This window comes from Sinocyclocheilus rhinocerous, unplaced genomic scaffold, assembly GCF_001515625.1.
Source record: "Sinocyclocheilus rhinocerous isolate Xijiao unplaced genomic scaffold, SAMN03320098_v1.1 scaffold2091, whole genome shotgun sequence".
Lineage (NCBI taxonomy): Eukaryota > Metazoa > Chordata > Actinopteri > Cypriniformes > Cyprinidae > Sinocyclocheilus > Sinocyclocheilus rhinocerous.
Window position 1 is genome coordinate 261,123 of NW_015632714.1, and position 11,139 is coordinate 272,261.

The 11,139-nt window shown below is 35.6% G+C and overlaps 1 pseudogene; it reads right to left on the reverse strand.

Moving 5' to 3' along the window:
• Positions 1-538: 538 nt before the first annotated feature.
• LOC107742761 (E3 ubiquitin-protein ligase SHPRH-like) overlaps positions 539-11,139 on the reverse strand; it is a 15,875-nt pseudogene continuing 5,274 nt past the window's right edge.

An 11,139-nucleotide genomic window follows, 5' to 3' on the forward strand; every position in this document is an offset into this window, starting at 1 on the left:
AGCGCTCTACACCTCTTAATACGTTGGTCAACAAGGAGTTTGTTTGTCATGCAAAGGGAATGGAGGTACAGGGGCGGTGCTTTGTTTTATCTCACTCTTTTGTCTGTATGGGTTTTTAAAGGGCATGGCAAACGCTTTACTGTTTCGGGAACCCCAACGACTTGTTTGAAAAGAAATCCCGTCACAGTGAGTCAAGGGCAGTTCACACCTTAGCCATAGAGTTGATGCCTTTAAGACTGTTTGGACAGAGAAGGAGGTCAGTCTTTCAACCTTGTGAGGGAGGTTTTCAAATGTTAGATGCCAAAATGTGAAGCGATGGCATTGCAATCAATGCATTTTCAGGGGATTTTCATTAAAATGATCAGTCTGCTAAGCATTTCCCTGAAAAATACAATTTTAACATTGCAAACTACACAAAATTCAAAGGAAATATACAATGTAAATGGAACATTTGTTTTTGGTTAATTCCTCTGTTGACAAATCATTATTTTTGTTTCCAATTAAGACAATTTTGAGTCTGAGAAAATATGCAATACTGTATTTGGGTTATCATAACCTGACATGAAAGATATTATGCATTTTAGTACAGCTTGACAGAAAGAGTTCAGTTTCCTCGTCTGCCCTTGTCCATTCTAGGACAAAGAAAGTCTCTTTCCTTTTACTTTCTGGTTTTACTTTTTACAAGTGCTCTTTATTGGATGAGTTTTACGGACACTGAATCACGTGTCTTTTGTTTTGCAAATAGCACCAGATAAATGCTCAAAATGGTCTGCTACAACTTTGCACAGACAATCCACTGAAAGGAGCATCTGAATGGAAGACGCTCCGACAGAGATCAGTGCTGTAAAATCAAGCAATTTCCTTCCTAAACATCATAAAATGCATTTAGATTAAAAAATAAACAAGGACAAGGGCATAATTCCAATAAAATGTCACATGATGTGTTTTTTTTAATTGACTTTACAGCACAGACTGACAGACTGTGATTACTGTGGGTTTCTTATAAAAGGTTTGATCGATCAGTCACAAATACATGAGTGCTAATGTTAAAACCAATGCACTGTACATCATTAGAAATGCATTCTAATTTCAATTTGGTTCATTAAAATCATATTAAAAATCACTTGTTTATGCACAACATGGCATTGATAAAAATTACACCCACTATAAATCAATCTAGAAAACAATCAGAGATACAGGACCGATACTGTATATACGGTACATCAAACTGTGATTTCTTTTTCACATTGAGTATCATGAATAAATTACACCATGGGACAGACCATATAGAAAGGGGAATGTGCAAAGCAAACATATAGGAGAGCTGGAGAGCAGCGGACGGCTCGTCTCCTGGCTGGTGTTAGTGTAGTGTTCACATTACTGGTCTTTGGACTGGCAGGTCTGGAGAGACATTTACTCAAGAGACTCGCTGTCCTCTGTGAACAGCTCGGACAGATCTGCCACTGTAATCACGGAGGCCTCCGAATGCTTCATGGACGTGGAACTATGACTGGAGAAGATGTTGGTTTGAGAAAGTTTAGTCAAGGTCATTATCAGTAAACAAAGCAAATCTACAGAAGACTCGAGTATACAATTACTATGTATTTAAAGATCACATTAAGTGGCTTGACAAATGCAGTTGTCTTTTTTCTGTGTTGATGAGTTTCCTTTTAAACCAGTAAATTGGTACAAGGATAGTTATAGCAGGAGAAACATACCTGGACTAGTTTCATTTTGATTTTAAACACCCTCTTTATGTGTCAAGGACTCACCTCTTTTCTGCTGTTTTAAGCATTGCTTGCATCCGCTCCTCGATGGTGGACTTGATCAGAAACCGATGAACGAATGTCGGTCTGCAGAAATCAAAAGAATAATGTTATTTACTGATAACATCTCCCAGGCCTCATGGTCCATCAATGAACATCTTGTGAAGTGAAAAGCTGCATGTTTGCAATAAACAAATCCATCATTTTTAACTGTTTTTAACCAATGCTTCCGGCTAAAACACGACTCCACTCTATTTATAATATTGCTCTCTCCAGGGAAAAAGTTGTCTCATCTGAATCAGGAGAAAAATATGCACAGATCAAGTACTGCTTACAATAGAAAACAGTCCAAAACAGTTTTAAACAAATGTGACCCTGGACCACAAAACCAGTCTTAAGTCGCTGGGGTATATTTGTAGCAATAGCCAAAAATACATTGTATGGGTCAAAATTATTGATTTTTCTTTTATGCCAAAAATCATTAGGACATTAAGTAAAGATCATGTTCCATGGAGATATATTGTAAATTTCCTACCGTAAATATATCAAAACTTAATTTTTGTTTAGTAATATGCATTGCTAAGAACTTCATTTGGACAACTTTAAAGGCGATTTTCTCAGTATTTTGATTTTTTTTGCACCCTCAGATTCCAGATTTTCAAATAGTTGTATCTCGGCCAAATATTGCTTTATCATAACAAACCCTACATCAATGGAAAGCTTATTTATTCAGCTTTGAGATGGTGTATAAATCTCAATTTCAAAAAATTGACCCTTATGACTGGTTTTGTGGTCCAGGGTCACAAATATTCGAGTGGGTTTTGATGTGAGATTTTTCCTTGGAGGAACGTTATTATGGATTATGGATTTATGGTTTAAAGTTAAAATGTCTTAATGATGGATTTGTTTCTTACAAACAAGCAGCTTTCTTGCTTCACAGGACATTAACTGATGGACTGGAGTGGTGTGGATTATTGTGATGTTTTTATCAGCTGTTTGGACTCTCATTCTGACGGCACCCATTCACTGCAGAGGATCCATTGGTGAGCAAGTGATGGAATGCTAAATTTCTCCAAATATGTTTAGATGAAGAAACAAACTCATCTACAATCTTGGATGGCCTGAGGGTGAGTACATTTTCAGGTGAACTATTCCTTGAAATATAAATTTTATTTATTTTTTAATTTGTGCCATTTTAACTGATATGAGAGAAAAGCTGCAAGCCAGAATCAAACTCATGTTATCAGCATGTGTTATGTTGAACGTTATATATGATTGGGTTGATGCCTACTTGGTCTGGCCAATCCGGTGCACTCTTCCTATGGCCTGCAGCTCGTGGGCAGGGTTTAGGATGGGCTCCACCAGCTGCACATGCGTCGCTTCAATGATGTTTAGCCCATTTGAGCCTGTGTGCAGTGGCAGCAGCAAGATCTTCTCCTCATATTTGAAAGCACTCAGGTTCTCCTACAAATTAATGCAACAATCATAATTTCACATATTATATGGCATATTATAATCAGCCCAATTAATTGTATAAAATTAGGTGATTTTGAGATTCTTGTCATCAGCTGTTAACTCTGCTCAATTGGCTAAATAACAGAAAGCACAGATTTGATCAGTTTTAAAATTGATTCATTTATATTTCACAGTTTTGCGTATCTCATTAATTAATTAGTAAAAAATGTCTTTTTATTTACTAAATTTATTAAATGTTTTGTGTCTCATTTATATATAAATAAATCAACAAGTTTTATTTTAAACATTTTCAAAATAGACTCATTTAATTTCTAGAGAGTTTTGTGTCTCATTTATTAATCATTTTGGGTAACACAACAGAAATAATTACATTTAGTAAACATGGCTCATTTCGGTGTTGGATCTACTCATTTTACAATGAGATATTTATAAGTAACTACAGAAAAGAAAGTGGGAAAAATCCTTCATAAGACCAACATTTTGTTATGTACACTGTCCCTATATTCAACACAAACCTGAAATTTGTGAATTCCATTGATCTGTGCAAACTCCATGTTGTTGTTGAAAAGGGCTTTCGCAATGATGTCCAGGACGCCCTGCCACTGAGAGGCGAGGCGTAAATGTAAGGTCAGAGGTTAAGAGCTGTAGTCTGATGTAGTGTTTGATGTAGTAACTCATCTAATGAGAGTGTTACCGTGGAGAAAACGAGAGACTTGGCTCCCGGGTCGGTCATCTGAATTTTCTTTAAGACTCGAACCACAGCCTCGACCCTTCGTGGAGTGGCTACCCTACAGGGGAAAGAGATTACAGAGATGCTACAAATCATGTCTGACCTGATTGAAAAGGTAACATGGTCACAGCACAGTTGTATTTGACCTACATTGTAAAATACATATAAAACGTCTAAATAAAGCAGGAATTGTCTCTGACCTTCACAGGGATGTCCTGCCCCTTGGTGGGTGCTCTGAGTGATGAACACATACGAGATCTCTGAATGTCACGTGGTTTGTCGGCATATGGCGCACTTTATGGCTCTCCGTCGATTGCCGACGCTGTACTGTTCCACGTTGATAGCGATGCACTCATTACAGAAACAGTGTCCGCAGGTCAGTACGGCCCACTGACAATAAAAACACATGCAATTCACGTTCAGAGTATATATAACATATATACAATTAACAGATTCATATTTGCCTTTGTACCTCCTGAATCAGCGGTCGAGCGCAGATGGGACATGGTTCTGGATTCAACCCTCCAGTGGACTTGTCCTGAGACTGAAATGATCAATACATGAATTACTACATCAAATGCGACAGTTTCATTCATCTATACATGCTAAAATCATCTTAAATTTTTTTACTACATGTAAACAGTGTCTTATAGGGGTACATATCATGCAAAGCAGGATTTTTCTTGCTTTTTTGAGAGTTTCATCTACTAAGTAGACATGCTCACACTCACAAAATACCATCTTCAATCTACCCAAAACACTTGTGGAAGCTAAAGAGACGTTGTAACTCAATTCACATGCAAACAGTTCGGCTTAACAGTTCATATCTTTAAGGTGAGACACTACAGGTGAATAGGGTAAAAAATTTTTTATCGATATCACCATACTTTCACAGGTTGATTAATTACAGCACATTAAGACAATTGTTTTATATTACAAGTTTTGGGCAATGATACATTATCCAATTAAGTATGCATAATTTGTATGTATTTCCAGAACAGAAATCTGAACATTTGATAAATCCAAGTTCAAATTTCTTTTCATTTTGTTGAAAGAGTTATGACAGGTTTTTACAAAAAGGGTTTTGGATATCTCTTTTTATCACGCTGTGAATCAGAAAATACTATCAACAGCCGGAACAAAATACATTTTCACCATGTTTTTAGGAATAAAATGTTATTTAATCCAGGCAAATAATAACTGACTCCTCTTTAAAATCCTGGAGATTTCTGACTTTGTGGAGGAGAAAATGGCCTTTAAAAGATATGTATCATAATTGAAATCTACAGACACAAATAGATAAATTGTTAAATAAATCACACGGATGACACATGAACAAACATCTCTGTAAATCAGAATATAGATAGGAATAAACATGGAAAGTTAAGTGTAAGTGCTACTGAAATGGGGATTTCAGTGAAAAAATAAATTTTGTATTAAAATAAACACTTAAATGCATATTTTGGAAGTTTTCTTTCCACTAGTTTGATAGAAGACAAGTTATGGAAGCAAAATAACCCATAAACTCAAAATTGACTAGTGCATGAAAAAAAAAAAGCTGCGATTTTCCACTGAATGAAACTAAACGGTGACCATGGCTTTTAAGCATGATTTTTAGTTTGTTTCTCACATAAAGCTATTGTGTGACTTCAGAATATAGTGCTTAAGTCATATGAATTACTTTTATGATACTGTTATTGTGTGCTTTTGTCATTTTAGGAGGTTGACGGGTTGTCAACCCATACATCTTTATTGGGTCATTACGTGTCAAATCAACCAAATTTCAGAAATTTCCCCGGCTCAAATTTTTGATTTTGCTAATATTTTTTTCTGAAGAAAGATAAACATGTAGTGATGAAAGCCAAAATATTAAATGTCATGGATGAATATTTACTGAGTAATCCACTATTTTGTAGAGGGGGGTCAAAATGTCAATTTTCACCTGAGATTCAGAGCAAAATTACGGAATGACCCTTTTAGTGAGTGAGTGAGTGAGTGAGTGAGTGAGTGAAGTGACATGTGGCCAAGTATGGTTACCCATACTAGGAATTAGTGCTCTGCATTTAACCCATCCTAAGTGCGCACACACAGCAATGAACACACACACCGTGAACACACACCCGGAGCAGTTTTGTAAAGTTGAAAGCGGCTTGGACATATTGCTAAACATCTCCTTTGGTGTTCGACAGATGAAAGAAAGATTTGTCATAAAGGAATAAAGTGAGGGTGAGTAAATGATGACAGTTAAAATTTTTGAATTGTTGCAAACGAATTTAATGTGTTTTATAACTTACGTGTGAGAGAAAAGTTTTGACTCGTAGTCTGTAAAAAGTTAATCGGCTTTGCAAAACACAGCTATGGAGCAAATATTTAAGGAACAAATTCTAATTTAAAGTTAAACAATTACAATAATTTGCAAATTTGAAATTTCAAGGTGAAATGTGTAATTTCTTTCACACTAGAAGCGTTAAGTCAAAAAATATAAAAACACTGACAGTTAGGCCATGCATTATTCAGTTTGGTACTGATGCTGTAATAGAAATCATGCACTACATCCATAAACATTTAAAATATTTTACTTGTTCAGTGGCAGACGAACAGGTCGCAGGTGGCAGAATGTTGCTTCCTCGATGACTTGCTGAGATGGTGGCCCCTCCAGCTTCTTTACAGCATCTTGAACCGTTTTCTGCGATTTCATCAAATCATCCATTTGAGTGCTGAGCAGAAACTGAAGACCACGAGCATCTCGAAACCTATGAGTAAGACATTTTTGTTAAATAGTATTTATTTTCCATCAAAAGCTATATTATTCGCAATCTATCAAGTGATGGATTACTTGTCTGCCAATGAGAGCTTGTTGGCTTGTTGTTTATAACTGCAAGTGAGCTCATTTTGGATGTGGCCCACAAGGTCGTCGTCCATGGAGTACTGAATGGCCTGTTGTAAGACATCCAGCCACCAGAGAGAGTGAAGGTTCACCTAAGGCAGAACACACAATTATTAAACTTCAGTACATACAAAAAATTCAGCTAAAACACAAAGCTGAAAATGTGTGATAACTCAGATTTTACCTTGCGTTTGAGCTCTTTAATGTGCTGAAGAACAGGCTGTAGGTTCTGATGTGCTTCTGAAACCTCAGAGTTCACCTTGGCCATGTAATGTTGCTTCAGCTGCTCAGCCTAGGACAAAAACACAGAGAACTAGAAATGATTAGCAAATTTATCTCATTTTCTTTCTCGTATTTAAGCCGATGAGCGATTACCCAACCTCTTCTTTGAGACTGTCATCTCTCAAGGTTGGAGGAATCCCAGGATGCTTTGCATTCAGAAGCTCCATCAGATTGTGGGTTGCATGAAGCCTCTATATATTTAGAAGAAAAAAAAAAGAAAAAAAAAAAGTTAAGCAACGATAAAAATGCACACAAAATTAATCGAAAAGGATGTGAATACATTTTGGACAAAAACAACAGTAAATATATTTGAATTGGGACTAAAATTACTAAACTATAATTAATTAATTTAAAAGAGAGAACTGGATTTGGAATTGGATTTAAAAGAGAGAATTGGATTTGGAAAAAATAAAATAAAATAATGATTTGGGATTAAGGCAAGACACCACAGGTGAATATTTTAACAGACAGCCATACCTTCCCAGTTGACTAATCACAGTACATTAAGACACTTGTTTTGTGATCTGAAATGTTATGCATAAACAGGCAAATAAGGCATTATCTAATTAAACATGCACTAATTTGAATTAATTTCAAGAACGGAAATTGTTGACAGTTAAAGGTTTTATAGAGGGATTTTGGATATCACTTTTTAATCACTCTGAAAATACTATCAACAGCCAGAAAACTTATATTACCATATTTTAAATATTATGTTACCATACATAATATGAATGATATAAAAACCACCCCATCTTTAAAATACAGAAGAAAAAAAAAACTTATATTGAGAAAATTCCCTTTAATATATGTAGTTCAACTGAAATCTACCTACACATATAGATAGAGGGGGAAAAAATAAACAGCTAAATGTGTATTTTGGATATTTTCTTTCTCTAGTCTGCCCCAAATTTCAAAATCGACCAGTTCCTGAAAAAAACAATGATTTTGCTTGTAGTGTCCTACCTTAAATTAAATTGAACTGGCCTGACGCAGACGTAAAAGTGGGTATAATATGGTAGTGACGGTATGTCTGTCCAAACTACCCAGCTTTAGTGACCAATCAGAGATCTTCCTCAGCTTGACAAGCGCATCCTGCGAACAAACCTCATGCTGACGGTGGTAAAAGTGTCCCTCTACTGGAGAGAAGTTGAGCCAGTGGATCTCTTCTGTTTGAGGAAGGATTTGGATCTGAAAATGAAGTTTGTGACATAAAATCAATGTAATGACAAAATTATGATGGATGAGTTAGTTTTTTGAAAGTGTTACCTACTAATCTTTTTTGGCAGATCGCCATAGTAGTTGACCAATGACATTGTAGAGCGGTGCCGTATTGCCGTGGCGGTACGGGCAATAAAGTAACTGGTCCCACCAGTATTTGACCCAATAGGGATCAACTCCCAAGAATAGGACAAGACCATACAAGTCTAAAAAATGTAATGTATGTATCACCACATAATATAACTTTTTTTTATTACATTAGGCTGATTCGTTGTTAATGATGTTAAGACATATATTATATTATTGACCACAGCTGCAAAATTGCTAGTAAAACAGAGAAGTTCTTTCAAATGTCTATTTTAAAGAATTGGTTCAACACATAGACTCAGTGATTCATTTCTGCCATCACTCAGGAAAGCCCCAATTTGGCATTTTATTTGTTAGTATTAAATTTGCTAGTAAAGAATGTTAGTAAATATTCCCATTTATTTTGATATATTGTTACACTGGTGCATATAAATATACATTTTTTTAAATTATTTTTTTTATGTGTTCATTAAATGAGGACAACATCCCTTGATTATGTACTACTAGAATTTACTGCATTTTGCTTTCAAATTTTGAATCCAAGGTTGTTTGGACATTTTTCTTTTAAAAAAAATAACAGTTTATTTGAAAAACAAACAAACAAATAAATTATATCAATTGATAAATTATAATGGTACACCACTTAGTTTAAATTGTAATGATATTTCACAATATTACTGTTTTTAGTTTTTTTTTTTTTTTATCAAATAAATGCTGTCTATCTCAGGATATTTTTTTATCTGTATCACCAAGCCTATTTCAATGCAATATTAATTCTGCTTACCTTCCAAACCTCTCTGCACAGGTGTTCCACTGACACACCGGCGATTAACAGATGTGAGACGCAAAGCCATTTCTGCAGCCTGAATAAAAAAAACAAGAGATTTTACCATTATAAAAATGAATGTCCTTGCCTTTCCAAATGAAGCTGTTCTGTGACTGTGTTTTCTCTGGGATTAAAACTGAACAGGATTAATGCCTGCAAAATGAAGATGACAATGATGTGATCACCTTGGCTGTGATGCACTCCACCATCTGAGCTTCATCCAGACAGACGCTCCACCACTCCATGGCCACTAGAGGGCTCGGTATGGCCATGTAGCGCTTCTGGTTGCGGAATCGGCGGCCGTCTTTGCTGCTGCTGTGGGGGATGTCGACGTAATCGAGTTCAGTGCGCAGCACGTCATAAGTGGTGATGACAACATCCTGCTCAGCCAGAATGTGAGGCTGGATGAAACCGTGTCTCTTTACACCCTGATATACCTAAAAAAAAAAAAATCACATTCACACCAAGGATGATAACTACTATAAGTTTTGATAATTCTAATTCTATGAGAACTGGGAAGTTCACACTTAAAGGGATAGTTCACCCAAAAATGAAAATTTGATGTTTATCTGCTTAAACTTTGTTTCTTCAGTAGAACACAAACAAAGATTTTTAACTCAAACCGTTGCAGTCTGTCAGTCATATAATGGAGGTGAATGGGAATCACGGCTTTGAGAGTCAAAAAAACATACACAAACAAAACCAAATTAAACCCTATATCCCTAGTGTTTAATATTTAGGTTTGTGGCTCTATCAATCAGATTTTAAAGCAGTAACTATAATTTTTTTGAATAATATTACACATGTATAATTTATAATCTGTATAGATATAGGAAGCTATATAATCTGGTGTCTCTGAAACATTTTGGACCCATAATTTGTGAATTGGAGTATAAGTCACTGAAATGTAAAAACTCTGTATATTCGTGTATGTACATTTATTTTTGGCTGCCTATCTAGGCCAGCACACTCCTGTAAAAGATTTTTAATTTCAGAGAGGGTTTTTTTTCCCCTAGTTAAATAAAGGTTATAATAATAATAATAATAATAGTATAATTAAAATTTGTCCTATATTATAAACTCAAAAAAAGTTGTAAAATTGTCTATAGGAGATGTAAAAGTTACGCACAATTCGAGGAGTGGCAGGTTGCTTCTTCTTTTCTTTGTAGTTCTTCCCCTGTTTGAAGGATCCTGCTAACCCTCGTCCTTTGATCTGCTCCACAATGTTTTCACTAATGTGTTTGGTCAGGATTTTCTCTATGTGGTTCCGGTTCTTTAGGGTGTCATACTTCTACATGGTCCGTAGATAAGCAAAAATGGCATTGACTGACGCTCCTTTCCCAACCCTCATTTCCTTAATCGCAGTCAACAGCATCTCACGCACAGCTGGAAAAAGATTGCATGAAATTATGTATTTATTATACATTCATTACTCATTAATACAATTGGGACATGTTCTTGGATCAACAATCTTAGACAGTCCTTGAATAATATTCCTATCAAAGAGCAGGTTAAAACATACCGGCGGTAATGCACTTATAAGTCTGCGATCCGCCGTACCTATGTAAAGTAAAAAAAATTGAAAAAATTGAATAATAAAATATCAAAAAAGGTGTTTAATAGGGACGTAACAATTAACCGCAAGCCGGTTGAAAATCGATTCAAATATGTGACGATTCAAATCGGTTGAGATGCTAAACAAATCGCGATTCATTTAGGGTTAGGAGTTTATATGAATGCATGTCTGAGGGGAACTTACTGTCTTTAGAAAAGTTTAGATGGTATTTTTTCTTTTCATCTTGCCTCTGTATAATGCATATTAAAAGTTCATAAGTGCAGCGCTGCTTTGTTTACAGCGGTAACC